The sequence below is a fragment of the Bos javanicus genome, chromosome 9 (assembly GCF_032452875.1).
Source record: "Bos javanicus breed banteng chromosome 9, ARS-OSU_banteng_1.0, whole genome shotgun sequence".
In the NCBI taxonomy this organism is placed as follows: Eukaryota; Metazoa; Chordata; class Mammalia; order Artiodactyla; family Bovidae; genus Bos; species Bos javanicus.
In genome coordinates this window covers 69,438,720-69,454,990 of record NC_083876.1, presented here as the reverse complement: position 1 = coordinate 69,454,990, position 16,271 = coordinate 69,438,720, and the positions used below count along the sequence as shown (strand labels likewise).

At 42.0% G+C, this 16,271-nt stretch overlaps 1 long non-coding RNA gene across 1 annotated transcript; it reads left to right on the top strand.

The window, feature by feature from the left end:
• Positions 1-325: 325 nt before the first annotated feature.
• Positions 326-15,521, top strand: LOC133254021 (uncharacterized). The gene is made up of 3 exons (XR_009738532.1): positions 326-9,222; positions 13,526-13,912; positions 15,253-15,521. It is a non-coding gene; the product is annotated as an uncharacterized LOC133254021 (long non-coding RNA).
• Positions 15,522-16,271: the final 750 nt, after the last annotated feature.

The following is a 16,271-nucleotide window of genomic DNA, read 5'->3' as shown; positions in this document are numbered from 1 at the left end:
AAAGTGGAGAGTGAAAAAGTTGGCTTAAAGCTCAACATTCAGAAAACGAAGATCATGGCATCCAGTCCCATCACTTCATGGGAAATAGATGGGGAAACAGTGGAAACAGTGTCAGACCTTATTTTTCTGGGCTCCAAAATCACTGCAGATGGTGACTGCAGCCATGAAATTAAAAAACGCTTACTGCTTGGAAGGAAAGTTATGACCAACCTAGATAGCATATTCAAAAGCAGAGACATTACTTTGCCAACAAAGGTTCGTCTAGTCAAGGCTGTCATTTTTCCTGTGGTCATGTATGGATGTGAGAGTTGGACTGTGAAGAAAGCTTGGCACCAAAGAATTGATGCTTTTGAACTGTGGTGTTGGAGAAAACTCTTGAGAGTCCCTTGGACTGCAAGGAGATCCAACCAGTCCATTCTGAAGGAGATCAGCCCTGGGATTTCTTTGGAAGGAATGATGCTAAAGCTGAAACTCCAGTACTTTGGCCACCTCATGCGAAGAGTTGCCTCATTGGAAAAGACTCTGATGCTGGGAGGGATTGGGGGCAAGAGGAGAAGGGGACGACAGAGGATGAGATGGCTGGATGGCATCACTGACTCGATGGATGTGAGTCTGAGTGAACTCCGGGAGTTTGTGATGGACAGGGAGGCCTGGCGTGCTGCGATTCATGGGGTCGCAAAGAGTCGGACACGACTGAGCGACTGATCTGATCTGATCTGGAGAAGATAAAAGTAAGTGTCAATGACAGTTTTTTTCCTCATTCAACATTCCCCCAGATTCAGGCTTTGTAGAGTTGCAGGGCAGTGTAACTGGAAAGATCTTTCATAGTATGTTTTAAAATGTTTTGTCTCTCTTCTGTAAAGAAGCTGAGGTCATTATCTAATCTACAGGAGATAAGTAATTACAAGAAAGCACTGGCAGTCACCCTAGTCAGGACTAGGAGGCTAGGATGTATGCGGGTGAACATGAACACATTTCAAAGCATGATGAAACTTCATCTTGTGAGCCTTTCAATTGAACTTTTTTTTTTTTAACAAAGACTCTCAGTTAATAAGGAGCATAGCCCCACTCCAAATCTAGATAAAGCAGAGATAATGGTTTAAAGAGTCTGTGAGTGAGTGAGTGAATGTGTGTGTGTGTGTGTGTGTGTGTGTGTACATGTGTTTGCAGATCTAATCTTCAGCACACAGTTGTATATCTTTTGATTTCCCAGCACTAAGAATCTACTTTCTCATTCTGATATATATCATCCAATCCTGATACCTTTTTAAAATTGGAGGCTTATCCCCCCGCCTCCCCTTCCCCCCAACCTTATAGCTCCAGAGAAAGGAACAGGTTATGTATGACCAGTGGAAAGTGGAATATATGATGTAGGAGGGTGTTAAGAAGGATGGAGAGAAGAAAGACCATCCCTTCTGATTCTGATGGCTTGTGAGAAGTAGAAAGGGAAAAAAGCAAGTCCCTGGTAAGACAGATTGCTGCACCTCCTCTCTGGCCAAAGTCCTGGAAGGAGGGGCAAGAGAGTGGACTTGAAGAGCGGGACCCTTGCCCCTTTTCATTTGGAAGTGTAGGAGAGGCCATCCTACCGGTGGTCCCCACATCCTGCTGACAAGCAGACGGCAGACCTGAGTTTGACTCTCCCAAGCCATCCTCAGTGTCTACATGGCATGGATGGGATCCCAGAATCTCCTAAATGTCCCAAAGTGTGTTCTGCAATGTAGTCAGCCTTTATCTAGATACTTGATGGACGAAATCACCATCTTTAGTATAAAGAGATCCTGGACCTAGAATGGGAAACACAACAAAAATTTCAAGGGCTGACCACAAGAACAAGAGCTGAAGAAGAAATGAGTCAATAGGCAGGGCTTACCACACTAGCAAGGGCTTCCCAGGTGGCACTAGTGGTAAAGAATGGTAAAGAAACTGCCTGCCAATGCAGGAGACATAAGAGACTCAGATTCATCTCCAGGTTGGGAAGATCCCTTGGAGGAGGGCATAGCAACCCACTCCAGTATTCTTGCCTGGAGAATTCCATGGACAGAGGAGCCTGGCGGGCTACAGTCCATAGGGTCACAAAGAGTCAAACACAGCTGAAGTGACTTAATACGCACACACCAGGCTAGCTAAACAACGCCAAAACAGGCCTTGAGCTATGCTGGCTTGCACATTTCAGCAATGGATGCCAGAAAGACACTGAGTTGAGTAAGCCTTCTAAATTCCCAGACACTGTTTTAAAAAGAGGAGTGAGGGGGAAGCAAATCTAAAATATAAAACACCAAGACATTTGTGGAATATGATAACTGTAGTCTCTTTAATAAAGTCATCAGATTACACTGAGTTTACTGAATATGTCTAAAACACAGTTTTCTCAGGAACCAAGGAAACTCTTAAAGAAGATTAGACCTGTTTTCAAGATGAAAAGTATCTATATTTTCTCTGCTTATCTAATTGTAATGTGAGCAATTTTCAATGCAATGACTTTAGCTTACATGGAAAGGGAAAGAATTGAACCATAACGACCTGGAAATAGCACTTGAAGCCATCAGGGAATCCAAGCATCTGTGTGTTTCTCCTCCACCCTCTCTCCCCCTCCCAGCTTCATGTTCATATAGCTACTTGTTTGGCCAATCAAGAAAACTATCCTTTAATCGCAATCCTAATCACAAACTCCATAGGTAGTGAGTCAGAGTCACAGAAACTAAATATGGCTGCTGAAGGGCATCCCTGTGCAGCTGAGAGCATGGTTATTACAGAATTGAGTTCAACATCATGGTTGTCTACTAGTCCTTACCTTTTCTTTCTAACTTAACATTAAAATTGGCTCGCATAATAAACTATTTCATGAAAATATTTTACACATATGTCTGCATAATTGTCCATTCCCCTCTTGTTGGTTATTTCATTTTTAACCCCAAGTATATTTAGTATTATATAAATACTACTATGTTGAAATGCTTACACAAATTTTTGTCCTCATATTTGATTATTTCCTTAAGACTGTTTCATACAAATGAAAATGCTGATTCCTAAGGATCTGGAATTTTTAACTATGTCTAATAGTGAAAATTCTTAAACTCATATTGTTTATAAAATACCATTTTAAAATAATGGTAGTAATTGTCAAATATCCAAAATATTCACTCTTATATATATGGCAAAATTATTATATTAATTAGGATTTGTAAATTAGTATAAATTGACATAGTTTTCCATTTCAAAATGTAATATTTTAGGGTTGTGGTTGTCTTTCGGTCACATAGAATTCATTTTGGCATTGCAAGTATCAAAAGCTGACACTTTTCAAAAACTCAGTAAGTTCTTTTCAATTCAAGACTTTGCTATAAATATCTGCAAGTACCCCGCCTCATTAGTCAAGGCCGTGAAGATGCTTAGCTTTGGAGAAAGCATCTCGCAGAGTAAAGCATCACCTTGTTTAAACATGAAGGAGTCTGCAGCATCTAAGAGAATAAAAGATACGCACATTTGAAAATGTAAACACTTCTAGATCTATCATAGGCAGATATAAGCCCCAAAAGGAGCATGAAGCATGTTCAGGAGGGAGAGGGCACTGGGCCACTAATAGAATATATGTTAATGCATCTCTTATCTAACATCTTCCCTCCCAATTAGACAGGCATCCTGCCTTGTTTATTTACTTGTCCTTCATCTAGAATGAGAATTCAATATGTGTTTGTTTTTTAAAGATTTTTTTTGATGTGGACCATTTTTAAAGTCTTTACTGAATTTGTTACAACATTGCTTCTGTTTTATGCTTTAGGTTTTGGGTTTTTTTCAGTCACGGGCACGTGGGATCTTAGCTCTCTGACTAGGAATTGAACCCCTACCTCCTGCATTGGAAAGCAAAGTCCCTCAACATGTGTTTGTTGACTTGCTTAGTAGACTGATGACCAGATGGACAAAGGGACGGTAGTGATTGCTTAGCACCTGAGTCATGGTCCTTAAGGAGCTGGGTGACAACTATACTTCTCATGGTCAGACTTAGAAAGGAAACCTGCAAGAGAAAGAGGAGGGGTGTCCGGTCTTCTGAACCATTCCTCTGACTTTTATTATCCTTGGAAGGACTCAACCATGGATAGGATGGATAGAGGCTGAATTTTTCCACACCTGTACATCCATTGTCTTGCACTGATTAACATTTTGTATCGGTTCATTTATGGTGAAGAGGCCGGGCTCTGGATCCAGCAAGGTCATTATTAACCCCTAAGGCTCTAGACTTCATCTATAAAACAGGAATAATAATAGAAAAGACCTCATAGTGATCTGAGGCTTGAAAGAGAGAAGGAAGAATGGTGTTCAGCCTAGAGTCAGGCCCACAGAAAGCATCAGTCAGCACCAGCCGTCATGACATCCAGAATCAATACGATTCTTCTTCTGTCACTTTTCACATTTTCAAATTTGTATTTTCAGCTTTTTTTTTTTTTTTCCAGGTCAAAACCCCATGCTGACTCAACTGAGGGAGGTTGATTTAAAATGGAAATGACATTTGATGAATGTGTTTATTATCTAAGATTCATGAAATGCTGAAAAACACTTTTAAAAACCTAAAATTTCTTTCCAACTGGATTCAAAAATTCTTCCGAAGTTGTATGAAAACCCCTAGAAAAATAAAGTCCTCTGGAAGCATTTTCAGCCTCCAGACCTTTATTAAGAACATGCATCTACTCTCTATAATCGTCATTTGCTTGGACATAAAATACAACCTGTGTGCATGTGCTAAGTTGCTCAATCATGTCCGATTCTTTGCAACCCCATGGACTGTAGGCTGCCAGACTCCTCTGTTCGTGGGATTCTCCAGGCACAAATACTGAAGTGGGTTGCCATTTCCTCCTCTAGGGGATCTTCCCTATCTGGAGAAAGAACCGATATCTCTTATGTGTCCTGTATTGCCAGGTGGGTTCTTTACCACTAGCACCACTTGGGAATATAATATAACCTACCCTGTTTTTAAAAGATAAAAGGGAAACCTCTATTGCCTTTATATTTTAACCAATAACCCATTGAACATTCCAGGTGATATATGTCTACATCAATTTCCTTCTAAATAAGTTGTAAATTTGGGCTTCTTAAGATAATAGCTGTGGCCATTCTCTTGTTAGTAGCACCTCAGGGAAAAATCTTGCCAAAGAAGTAAGGTTGGTCAAGTTTTGCTGATCTTTCCTCAGCTTTGACCCCATGGGCTGCTATCAAGTATGAACTAAGTTCGTTGAATTCCAACTATAACTTCAACTATTGATTTTAATGGAGAACTAGCTCCTTATCAGTACAAGTGTCAGGGCCTCTGGGAACATTCTACACATGGGTCTGATAACAATGTTTATTGAGAACATAAGGGGCACGCCTTGCTCCTAGGACCCAAATAACTTGAGATCACGCTTGTGGATGAGCTGGATGCATACAGAATAAAACAATAAGCATTCTTCCACGTGCAGGCAACGTGATTCATGTCACAAAACAGTAGTTCTCTTAACAGAGCCTGGCCCTGCTATGTATAGCCTAATTAGAAATAAGAGCTAAAGCCAAATATTTCCAAAGCAAAAGCTGCAATTTTTGGAAATTAACTTTTAACATTTTGAATCCATAACTCATTCAGTTAACTAAAAGTATATTTTATAAGTACAGAAAGTATCCAATAAGAAGGAAACAACAGAATGAGAATGACTAGAGATCTCTTCAAGAAAACTAGAGATACCAAGGGAACATTTCATGCAAAGGTGGGCACAATAAAGGACAGAAATGGTATGGACCAAAAAGAAGCAGAAGATATTAAGAAGAGGTGGCAAGAATACACAGAAGAACTATACAAAAAAGATCTTCATGACCCAGATAATTTCGATGGTGTGATCACTCACCTAGAGCAAGACATCTTGGAATGTGAAGTCAAGTGGGCCTTAGGAAGCATCACTACTAACTAAGCTAGTGGAGGTGATGGAATTCCAGTTGAGCTATTTCAAATCCTAAAAGATGATGCTGTGAAAGTGCTGCACTCAATATGCCAGCAAATTTGGAAAACTCAGCAGTGGCCACAGGACTGGAAAAAGTCAGTTTTCATTCCTATCCCAAAGAAGGGCAATGCCAAAGAATGCTCAAACTACCGCACAATTGCACTCATCTCACACTCTAGCAATTAATTCTCAAAATTCTCCAAAGCAAGCTTCAACAGTATGTGAACCATGAACTTCCAGATGTTCAAGCTGGATTTAGAAAAGGCAGAGGAATCAGAGATCAAATTACCCACATTTTCTGGATCATCAAAAAATCAAGAGAGTTCCAAAAAAACATCTACTTCTGCTTTACTGACTATGCCAAAGCCTTTGTGTGGATCACAACAAACTGTGGAAAATTCTTCAAGAGATGGGAATACCAGATCACCCGACCTGCCTCCTGAGAAATCTGTATGCAGGTCAGGAAGCAACACTTAGAACTGGACATGGAACAACAGACTGGTTCCAAATTGGGAAACAAGTACATCAAGGCTGTATATTGTCACCCTGTTTATTTAACTTCTATGCAGAGTACATCATGAGAAACGCTGGACTGGAAGAAGCACAAGCTGGAATCAAGATTGCTGGGAGAAATAGCAATAACCTCAGATATGCAGATGACACCACCCTTATGGCAGAAAGTGAAGAAGAACTAAAGAGCCTCTTGATGAAAGTGAAAGAGGAGAGTGAAAAAGTTGGCTTAAAGCTCAACATTCAGAAAACGAAGATCATGGCATCTGGTCCCATCACTTCATGGCAAATTGATGGGGAAACCATGGAAACAGTGAGAGACTTTATTTTTTGGGCTCCAAAATCACTGCAGATGGTGATTGCAGCCCTGAAATTAAAAGATGCTTGCTCCTTGGAAGAAAAGCTATGACCAACCTAGACAGCATATTAAAAAAGCAGAGACATTACTTTGCCAACAAAGGTCTGTCTAGCCAAAGCTATGGTTTTTCCAGTAGTCAGGTATGGATGTGAGAGTTGGACTGTGAAGAAGGCTGAGCGCTGAAGAATTGATGTTTTTGGACTGTGGTGTTGGAGAAGACTCTTGAGAGTCCCTTGAACTGCAAGGAGATCCAACCAGTCTATCCTAAAGGAAATCAGTCCTGAATAATCATTGGAAGGACTGATGCTGAAACTGAAACTCCAATACTTGGCCACCTGATGCAAAGAACTGACTCATTGGAAAAGACCCTGAAGCTGGGAAAGATTGAAGGTGGGAGGAGAAGGGGATGACAGAGGATGAAATGGTTGGACGGCATCACCGACTCTCCGGACATGATTTTGAGTAAGCTCTTGGAGTTGATGGTGGACAGGGAAGCCTGTTGTGCTGCAGTACGTGGGGTTGCAAAGAGTCGTACACGATTGAGTGACTGAACTAACTAACTAATGAAGTAAGTTGCAAACTATTATTTTTTAATGAAACCATTACCTAACTTAAGAACTCGGATATGGCTCCACTATGATGAAGTCCATCTGCAGGCTCCCCACCTTCTACCCCAGGCCTCTGGAAAATCCACTATCCTGATCTTCTGCCAGAATTCTCCCTCCAGGTAATGACAGCTTCATCCACTTCAATCCTAAAGCCAGAAATTCTGGAACATCTTTAACTCTCCCCTTTCCCTCAGCCCCTGTGTCCCTCACCCAAAACTCCAGAATTCTTGACTGTGTCCCACAGCATGGTGGAATTCAGCTTCATCTTCCTATTGCCAGAGCCCCTGCCTGAGGCTGACTACCAACTCTCACTGGATCCTACGAAAGCTGCCTGACTGCCCTTCAGTGCGTTCTCCTTCCTGCAACCAGAAGAATATTCTTAAATGCAAAGCTACTGTGTTACTTCCCCACTTAAAACTCTTTAGTTCTTTCCATCACATTTCAGTGAATCTTGGAAGGCCTGTCTTGATCTCAACCCCGTTTACCTCTGGTGCCTCTTCTTGAGCCATCCTCCACATCCACGTCTCACTAGATTCTCCAGCCATAGCTACACGACACTTCAGTTTTTTAAGCATGTCATGTACCCTATGGTGTGTGTGTTGTGCTCAGTCACTCAGTTGTGTGTGACTCTTTGCGACCCCATGGACTGTAGCCCACCAGTCTCCTTTGTCCCTGGAATTCTGCAGGCAGGAATACTGGAGTGGGTGGCCATTTCTTTCTCCAGAGGATCACCCTGACCCAGAGATTGAACCCATGTCTCCTGCATTGGCAAGCAGATTCTTTACCCATGTTCCACCTAGGCAGACACTCTAAATTGTCCCCAGCATCCATTGTCCTCTTTTTAGTAATAGAACCAACCCCACTCACCCCTAGATTTAATATGACACAGGACACCAAGCTAGTGACGACTTTTGTCAGTCTCCCATGCCATTAGATGTGATCCTGTGGCCAGATTTTTGTGACTGGATTGTGAGAAAGAGCAATATGTGCAACTTTAACTTACTGGCTCAGATGGTAAAGAATCTGCCTGCAAAGTGAGAGACCTAGTCCATGGGTCAGGAAGATCCCGTGGCAAAGGAGATAGCAACCCACTCCAGTATTCTTGCCTGCAGAATTCCATGGACAGAGGAGCCTGGTGGGCTACAGTCCGTGGAGTCACAAAGAGTCGGACACAACAGAGCTACTAACTATAACTTTACTTCCCTAGAAGTAAACTGATTGCCCTTTGTTTCTTCCTTAGGCCTGGAATGCAGAAGTGGAGCTAGAAAATAATGTTTAACCATGTGGGTGAGGATATGGGAAGGCTATAAAATGGAAGGAAACCTGTGACTCTGAATGTTCAGGTGCTACGGATATTTGAACAGGTTAAGCTGTGCATTACTCAGAATAGTTTGGGTGATGCTGTAACAAACAAATCTCAAAGCATGGTGGCTTAACATAACAGAGGTTTATTTTTCACTTATGCTCCATGTCCAACCCAAATCAGTAGAGTGGTTCTGCTCAGGGACCCAGCCTAACAGAAGGCTTCATCTAAATATGCTCTTTAATGAACACACAGGAGGCCAACCGTGCTCTGTCGCTTCAAGTTTCCAGCTGGGAATCAACCACATCACTCCACTCAACAGTGCAAGTCACACAGTCTCACCTCATTCAAAGAGGGTTGAGGATGGATAATCCTAGTGTGTTCCCAGAAGGAAGAGAAACCCAGAATATTTGTGACCAGTCCTAAAGACTATCTTAGCTTCTGGCTTAGTATACCTTAGCTTGTGCTCCCCCCAAAAAGGTAAACTCTCTTTCTCTTGCTCAAATGTTTATAGGATATTTTTTGTTTCAGAATGTATATTTTTAAAATTTCACAAGACTATGTCATCTCATTAATTCTTCCCACAATCTTAACCCTTGTTAATTTGGGAATCCTAAATTAACTATTTCCTTTGTGTAAATACTTCCAAATATTTATCTAAGTATCTGATCTCTTTCCAAAGCTCCAGGACTAGGTTTCCAACTGCCTCCTACCTGTCAAATTTGACAAGCTAAAACCAATTGACTATATTAATTTTATTCTCCTCTTAAATTTGATTCTTCTAACCACATTTATAGTCTTTTTATTTTTAGTTTTATTTCTTTTATCTTTGCATCCCCAGTCCCTAGAATAGTGCCTGGCTTGAAAAGGGCATTGTATACCTGGTGAATAAATGTATATTATCATGATCTGTCAATGGCCCCCCAAACCTGCAATCACCCCTGACTCCAATCCCCTCCTTACATGTCTGCAGCATGGCCCTACTACCTGTCACTTCTGTGTATTTAAATGCCCATCACCTATCAACTAGATTATTACAATAGTTATCATCATCTCCAATTTTTCCATTCTCCTGTCCATTTTATGCAACCTTCTCATATTAATTTCCTTGAAGCATGTGTCTAATCTATCATTTATTCTATAATCCTATAAGGAGCATGCATCTTATACAAGTATCTGAAGATAAAAACAAGTGAAGCAGTCTCCATGCTTGAGTAGCTCATGTTCCAGAGGGAGGGAGAGATGTGTCTAGAGACCCAGAGCAGGGACAGCAGGGCCAAGACAGAGGAGCACAGAAGCAAGCGACAGATGTGACAGACGCTGAACCAGTCAAGAAGTCACAGGAGAGAGGACATTTACGTCACGTCCTAACAGACAACTAGACATTTTCAAGCTTGCCATTAGACAGAAATAGGAACTATTCATCATTTGAGTCAGAAGAGAAAAAGGAAAGAATGTATGCTAACCGAGGTTCGTTTAGAAGTGGGGATTAAGGAAGAAAATTGACAGTGATTATATCTGTGGACCTCTGTTTTCTCTCTGACACATAAGAGGGATGAAGACCAAGTCACTGGGCTGTGTCATCTTCCAGTGAGATGTGCTGCCAGCTGGTGAGGACGACTTCCTGTTCCCCACACCTGCTGGAACTCTCTAGCTATTTCCATGACATTCGATTTCTGCTGATAGTATTAAATTCACCCACATTAGGAAACTGCCATTCCCTGCTCTTCCTTGCACATTCCCACCATTCAGGCTGCAGTCTGGCTTTCCCCGGAATGCTTAGATAGACATTGCTTTCCAGGGGAGGGAGCCTTTAGTCAAGTAAATTGCTGCATGGGTTTCGTAAATTCACAGCAGACCCAATTGCTTGGAAGCCATAGCACTCTTTTTATTTACATAAGCCAGGCTTTTTTTGAGAGAGAAAATAGGAGAGTTTTCTTCTGGCAGGGTGGGAGTATGTGGGGAATATTATTTTTGGAATTCTAAGGGCTGATCTTTGAATATAGTGCCAAAGCCTGGAAAATCAAAAGCATAGATTTTATAAATAAGTCACAAAGAACAGAAAGATCACAAAATAACAGTTTTTGCCACATGACATCATTTCTGCAATATACACACACACCATCTGACCAGCAGGCAGAAAGAAGTGGAGTTTTATAATTTAAGTGCCTCTTGTATGCAAGGTTCTTGGGTGATAAAAGAAAATTAGGGAGAGGGGCGATTCAAGGGGGAGGGGACATATGTATGCTTATGGTTGATTCATGTTGTATGGCAGAAACCAACACAATATTGTAAAGTAACTGTGCTCCAATTAAAAATAACTTTTAAAAAAAAGAATCATATAATCCAAAGAGAGTGATGGACAAACCCTCTTCACAGAGACATGTAAGGAGTGTCTTTTGTCTTCATATTGACCTAGACTTTGCTGTGATTCCTGGCTCTGTGCTTGTGCTTCCAGAAAGCATACAGTTTTTGATAAAATTTTCCAGAAATGTTCACAGACTTTCCCCTGATGAATTTTCAGGAGAACTAAAAGTGTGACCAAAATACACAGATCATCCAAATAAACTATCAAACACCAGCAGAAACAGGGGGATGGATTGAGCATAACATCCCCTGTCTTTTGATAAATACTTAGAAACAGCAAACTGGAGGCTTTTAAAAGAGAAAACCTAAGCCCTAACAGTTCTCCAAGGCATATGCTTGAAAGCCTTTGTAGCTAAGTAATAATTATTAGGCAAATTAATTAAATTACCTTTACAATCAGAAGTACACTACTCTGCTTATTCTAAGAATTATACAGGATTACCTTGAAATCTCCTTGAAATTGGTCTAGAATTGCTTTCTGGTAAAGAAATTCTGAAAGACAGAGGTTTTCCTTTTCTTTGTGTTTTTTGGTTTGGTTGGTTGGTTGGTTTCTTATTTTGTGGGCAGATCAGTGAGAAAAAAATGAATGCCATGAAATTAGCTTCTCTTTTGAAAGGACTAATACCACCCACCCTCCACCTTTTTGGAATATAAATTTTACTATTGCTCAAGAAAATATAGACCTGCCAAGGGACCTTTTTAAAAAAAATCCTTTTGATTGAAAGAAAGAAAAATAACCTAGACAGATGGGAAAAAATCACAAAGCGTTTAACCTTAATTAATAATTACTGGAACTGAGAGAAAAGCTTAGAGTGCTGTTCAAGTTCCCTCAAGGAAATGTCAAGCTCTCATCACCAGAGAAGATGTTTACTCAACATCCAGGACTCCAAGAGAAGGAGGGATATGAGGAATTTCACAAGCTATTTCAGTTACGTGGAATTTTCTTAGGCTAGTCAATTCTGAGCATGCGTGTTGTGGGTGCAGCTGGGGTCCCGCCCAGATCCCCATCAGCTGACCGCAGCACCCACGTCCCAGCTGCTGGAAGCGTTGGCCTCGGAGGTAGTGATGGTTGCCCTCCTCCCAAGCACAGCTGTCTCAACTGAGTGACAGTGTCCTGTCAGGAAGGTTGTGCCCCACCCCGGGAAGGGATGCAACTGCTGGCAACCAAAGACTGTCTGACACGGAGACACAAAGGCTGGGCTCTGCCTCCCTGTGAGGAAAACTCTGTGGGACAATTGTGGCCCAGAGCATCCTGTGGGGCCCAGGTGATACTAGTCTGCAGGAGAACTTTTCCTCAAGTAGCCTTCCTCTCCTGTCAGTTCTTGCTTTCCCAATTTTTCTTTCTCCTGAGAGTATTCCCTCAACAAATCTCTTCCACAAGAATCCTTGTTTCAGGCACTGCTTCTGAGGAAGCCAACCTGAGACAGTGCAACTAAATAAAATCTGAAACCCTCTTACACCATTTCTACAATCCCCTTTCCGCTTCCTTTTCTCTATGCTAACAAATATTCCAGTTTTTAATACTTTCTTTCTTTCTTTCTATATTTTTAATCAAGCTCTTCCCTCAGAAAATGATCTGACAGAGTCAGCTTCTTACACTTTTTAAAAAATCTATTTATTTGACTGCACCATATGGGATCTAGTTCCCTGACTAGGGATCAAACCCAGGTCCGCTGCACTGGAAGTATGGAGTCTTAGCCACTGAACCACCAGGGAAGTCCCAGCTCCAAACACTTTTATGATAGCAGGTTTCAGGGTTTCTCTGTCTCTCCTGAGGTATTGCATTATATTGCATTTTAACAAGATGCAAAGAACATGACTGGAATTAAGGGATTCATTGTTAGTAGCTAAAGACTTTTGAGGCAGTGGAGTTAACTTTTCAGCCCCTAAAGCAATACATCACAGGTCTGTACACACTCTACCTAAACACAAGTTTCACCTTAATTAGAAAGGTTTGGTGTCATTTGTTTTTGTAAATTGATAACCCCTGACATCACTGCAAATACACCGAAGAACGCTTCCACTTCCCCTACTCTTTGGAAGGCATGGAGGGCATTCTGAAGGCAGGAGCCAAGGATCTCTCTCTTTCCCCCACTCCCGTGTTTCCTGGACTCATCCTATCCCAGGAATCACAGATATTAAACTAATCAGTTCAGCACTGTCCCTTGGAGTCTTATCTGCACTGAGGGAGGGGGGAGGAAGTCACAATATCGTTAATATACTAAATCCAAAAGTACAGAAGTAAAAAATCCTATTTAACTTACTAAATCCGAATTCTTAAACTTACCTCTAGAATCGGATTTTTATGACTCATAGTTTAGGAAACACCAATATGATCCAAAGTCCTCATTTTACACATAAGAACTTGAGTCTCCTCCCTCCCTCTACCCCAAATGTCCCTTCTCTGTTTTGCCAGCTCCCTGGGTGTGGACCAGCCCCAGCTCTGCAGGGATGTGCTGCATCCTAGAGCCCTAGCTGTGTCCCTGCTGACCACGTGCTCCGTGCCCTCGCCAGTTGCTGCGCCACTCTCGCTGGTAGACAATGCGGACTGCATATCCCACCTTCGAAGATGACTTTCCCTGGTTCCCAAGTCGGTGTTTGCAATGTGAGAATCAGGCTTCCTGCTGCATGTGTATGAACAGACAACATTGTCCCATATCCAAGTTGGCTAAACAAGTAACCTGTTTGCTTTTATTGGAGATGTTGCTGTGGAGCTGAAATGCACCCTCACAGACCTTTTTTTGTGGAATTACACCTGTTTGAATTCACAACAATTCTGTTCCAGTGACTTTGAGGATTCAAGGTATCTGTTTCCGTCAACATTTTTTTTCAATGATTCATATTTTTTAAACATTTAGTGATTCTAGATACTTCTCCCTCCTTGTTTAGACTATCAACAATCACTGTTTAATAACAGCTTGCCTTTTTGATCAAAGAAGTCAAACTGAAAGGCGCTTATTCTATGAAAAGGCAAAGAATTTACATTCATAATCCTTTGGCTTGTCTTTCAGCTCTAATCATGAGAAAAGGACACAGGGTTCTTCAGAGACATGCCATACTGTCTGCATATTTATAAATACATGAGAGCCACGGGGGTGGGGGGGACATCTTTAGAAATAAACTCTCAGACTTCGAGTTCAGCTAAGGAAACTGTAGCAAAATGCTCCTATGGCTGAAAAGAAAATCAGTTATTTTATACCCTGTTCAGTATTCAGCCTTTTATCTGGAGCAATGGCAACCCACTCCAGTGCTCTTGCCTAGAGGGTCCCATGGATGGAGGAGCCTGGTAGGCTGCAGTCCATGGGGTCGCTAGGAGTCGGGCACAACTGAGCAACTTCACTTTCACTTTTCATTCTTGTGCATTGGAGAGGGAAATGGCAACCCACTCCAGTGTTCTTGCCTGGAGAATCCCAGGGACTTAGGACCCTGGTGGGCTGCCGTCTGTGGGGTCGCACAGAGTTGGACACAACTGAAGCAACTTAGCAGCAGCAGCGGCAAGCAGTATTCTTGCCTGGAGAATCCCATGGACAGAGGAGCCTGGTGGGCTACAGTCCATGGTGTTGCACAGAATCGGAAATGACTGAAGCAACTTAGCATGCACACATGCGTGTTTATAAAGAAACTATTAGGACAACTTGCTTTTTCTCCACTCAAATTGTCCCATGGGCAAACAGCAGTGAGGCCTCCCAAGGCCAGTCTGTTGCAGCCCACGGCCACCTTCACTAAGCACAGCCTCCCTCCAAATTTCACGGAGGGCAGCCTCAATGCTGATCACTATTAGAGCCTGCTAATCTGATTGGGGCTTCACACCCCTCTTCCCTTCCAACAACATGAACAAGAATGATTTCCTAACCAGCCATGCTCCTAATTCGTTCTCTCTGCAAATAGGGTGAGGAGAGGAGCAAAGTGAAAGGCATTTACTCACAATTATATGCAGAGATATAATATTTGAAAGTTCAGTTTAGTTCAGTCACTCAGTCGTGTCCGACTCTTTGTGACCCCATGAATCGAAGCACGCCAGGCCACCCTGTCCATCACCAACTCCCGGAGTTCACTCAGACTCACGTCCATCGAGTCAGTGATGTCATCCAGCCATCTCATCCTCTGTTGTCCCCTTCTCCTCCTGCCCCCAGTCCCTCCAAGGTTCAGAATCTTTTCCAATGAGTCAACTCTTCGCATGAGGTGGCCAAAGTACTGGAGTTTAAGCTTTAGCATCATTCCGTCCAAAGAAATCCCAGGGCTGATGTCCTTCAGAATGGACTGGTTGGATCTCCTTGCAGTCCAAGGGACTCTCAAGAGTCGTCTCCAACACCACAGTTCAAAAGCATCAATTCTTCGGCGCTCAGCCTTCTTCACAGTCCAACTCTCACATCCATACATGACCACAGGAAAACCATAGCCTTGACTTGATGAACCTTTGTTGGCAAAGTCATTTCTCTGCTTTTGAATATGCTATCTAGGTTGGTCATAACTTTCCTTCCAAGGAGTAAGCGTCTTTTAATTTCATGGCTGCAGTCACCATCTGCAGTGATTTTGGAGCCCCCAAAAATAAAGTCTGACACTGTTTCCACTGTTTCCCCATCTATTTCCCATTAAATAATGGGACCAGATGCCATGATCTTCGTTTTCTGAATGTTGAGCTTTAGGCCAATTTTTTCACTCTCCACTTTCAGTTTCATTAAGAGGCTTTTTAGTTCCTCTTTACTTTCTGCCATAAGGGTGGTGTCATCTGCATATCTGAGGTTATTGATATTTCTCCCAGCAATCTTGATTCCAGCTTGTGCTTCTTCCAGTCCAGCATTTCTCATGATGTACTCTGCATAGAAGTTAAATAAGCAGGGTGACAATATACAGCCTTGACGTACTCCTTTTCCTATTTGGAACCAGTCTGTTGTTCCATGTCCAGTTCTAACTGTTGCTTCCTGACCTGCATACAGATTTCTCAAGAGGCAGGTCAGGTGGTCTGGGATTCCCATCTCTTGAAGAATTTTCTACAGTTTATTGTAATCCACACAGTCAAAGGCTTTGGTATAGTCAATAAAGCAGAAATAGATGTTTTTCTGGAACTCTCTTGCTTTTTTGATGATCCAGCAGATGTTGGCAATTTGATCTCTGGTTCCTCTGCCTTTTCTAAAATCAGCTTGAACATCAGGAAGTTCACA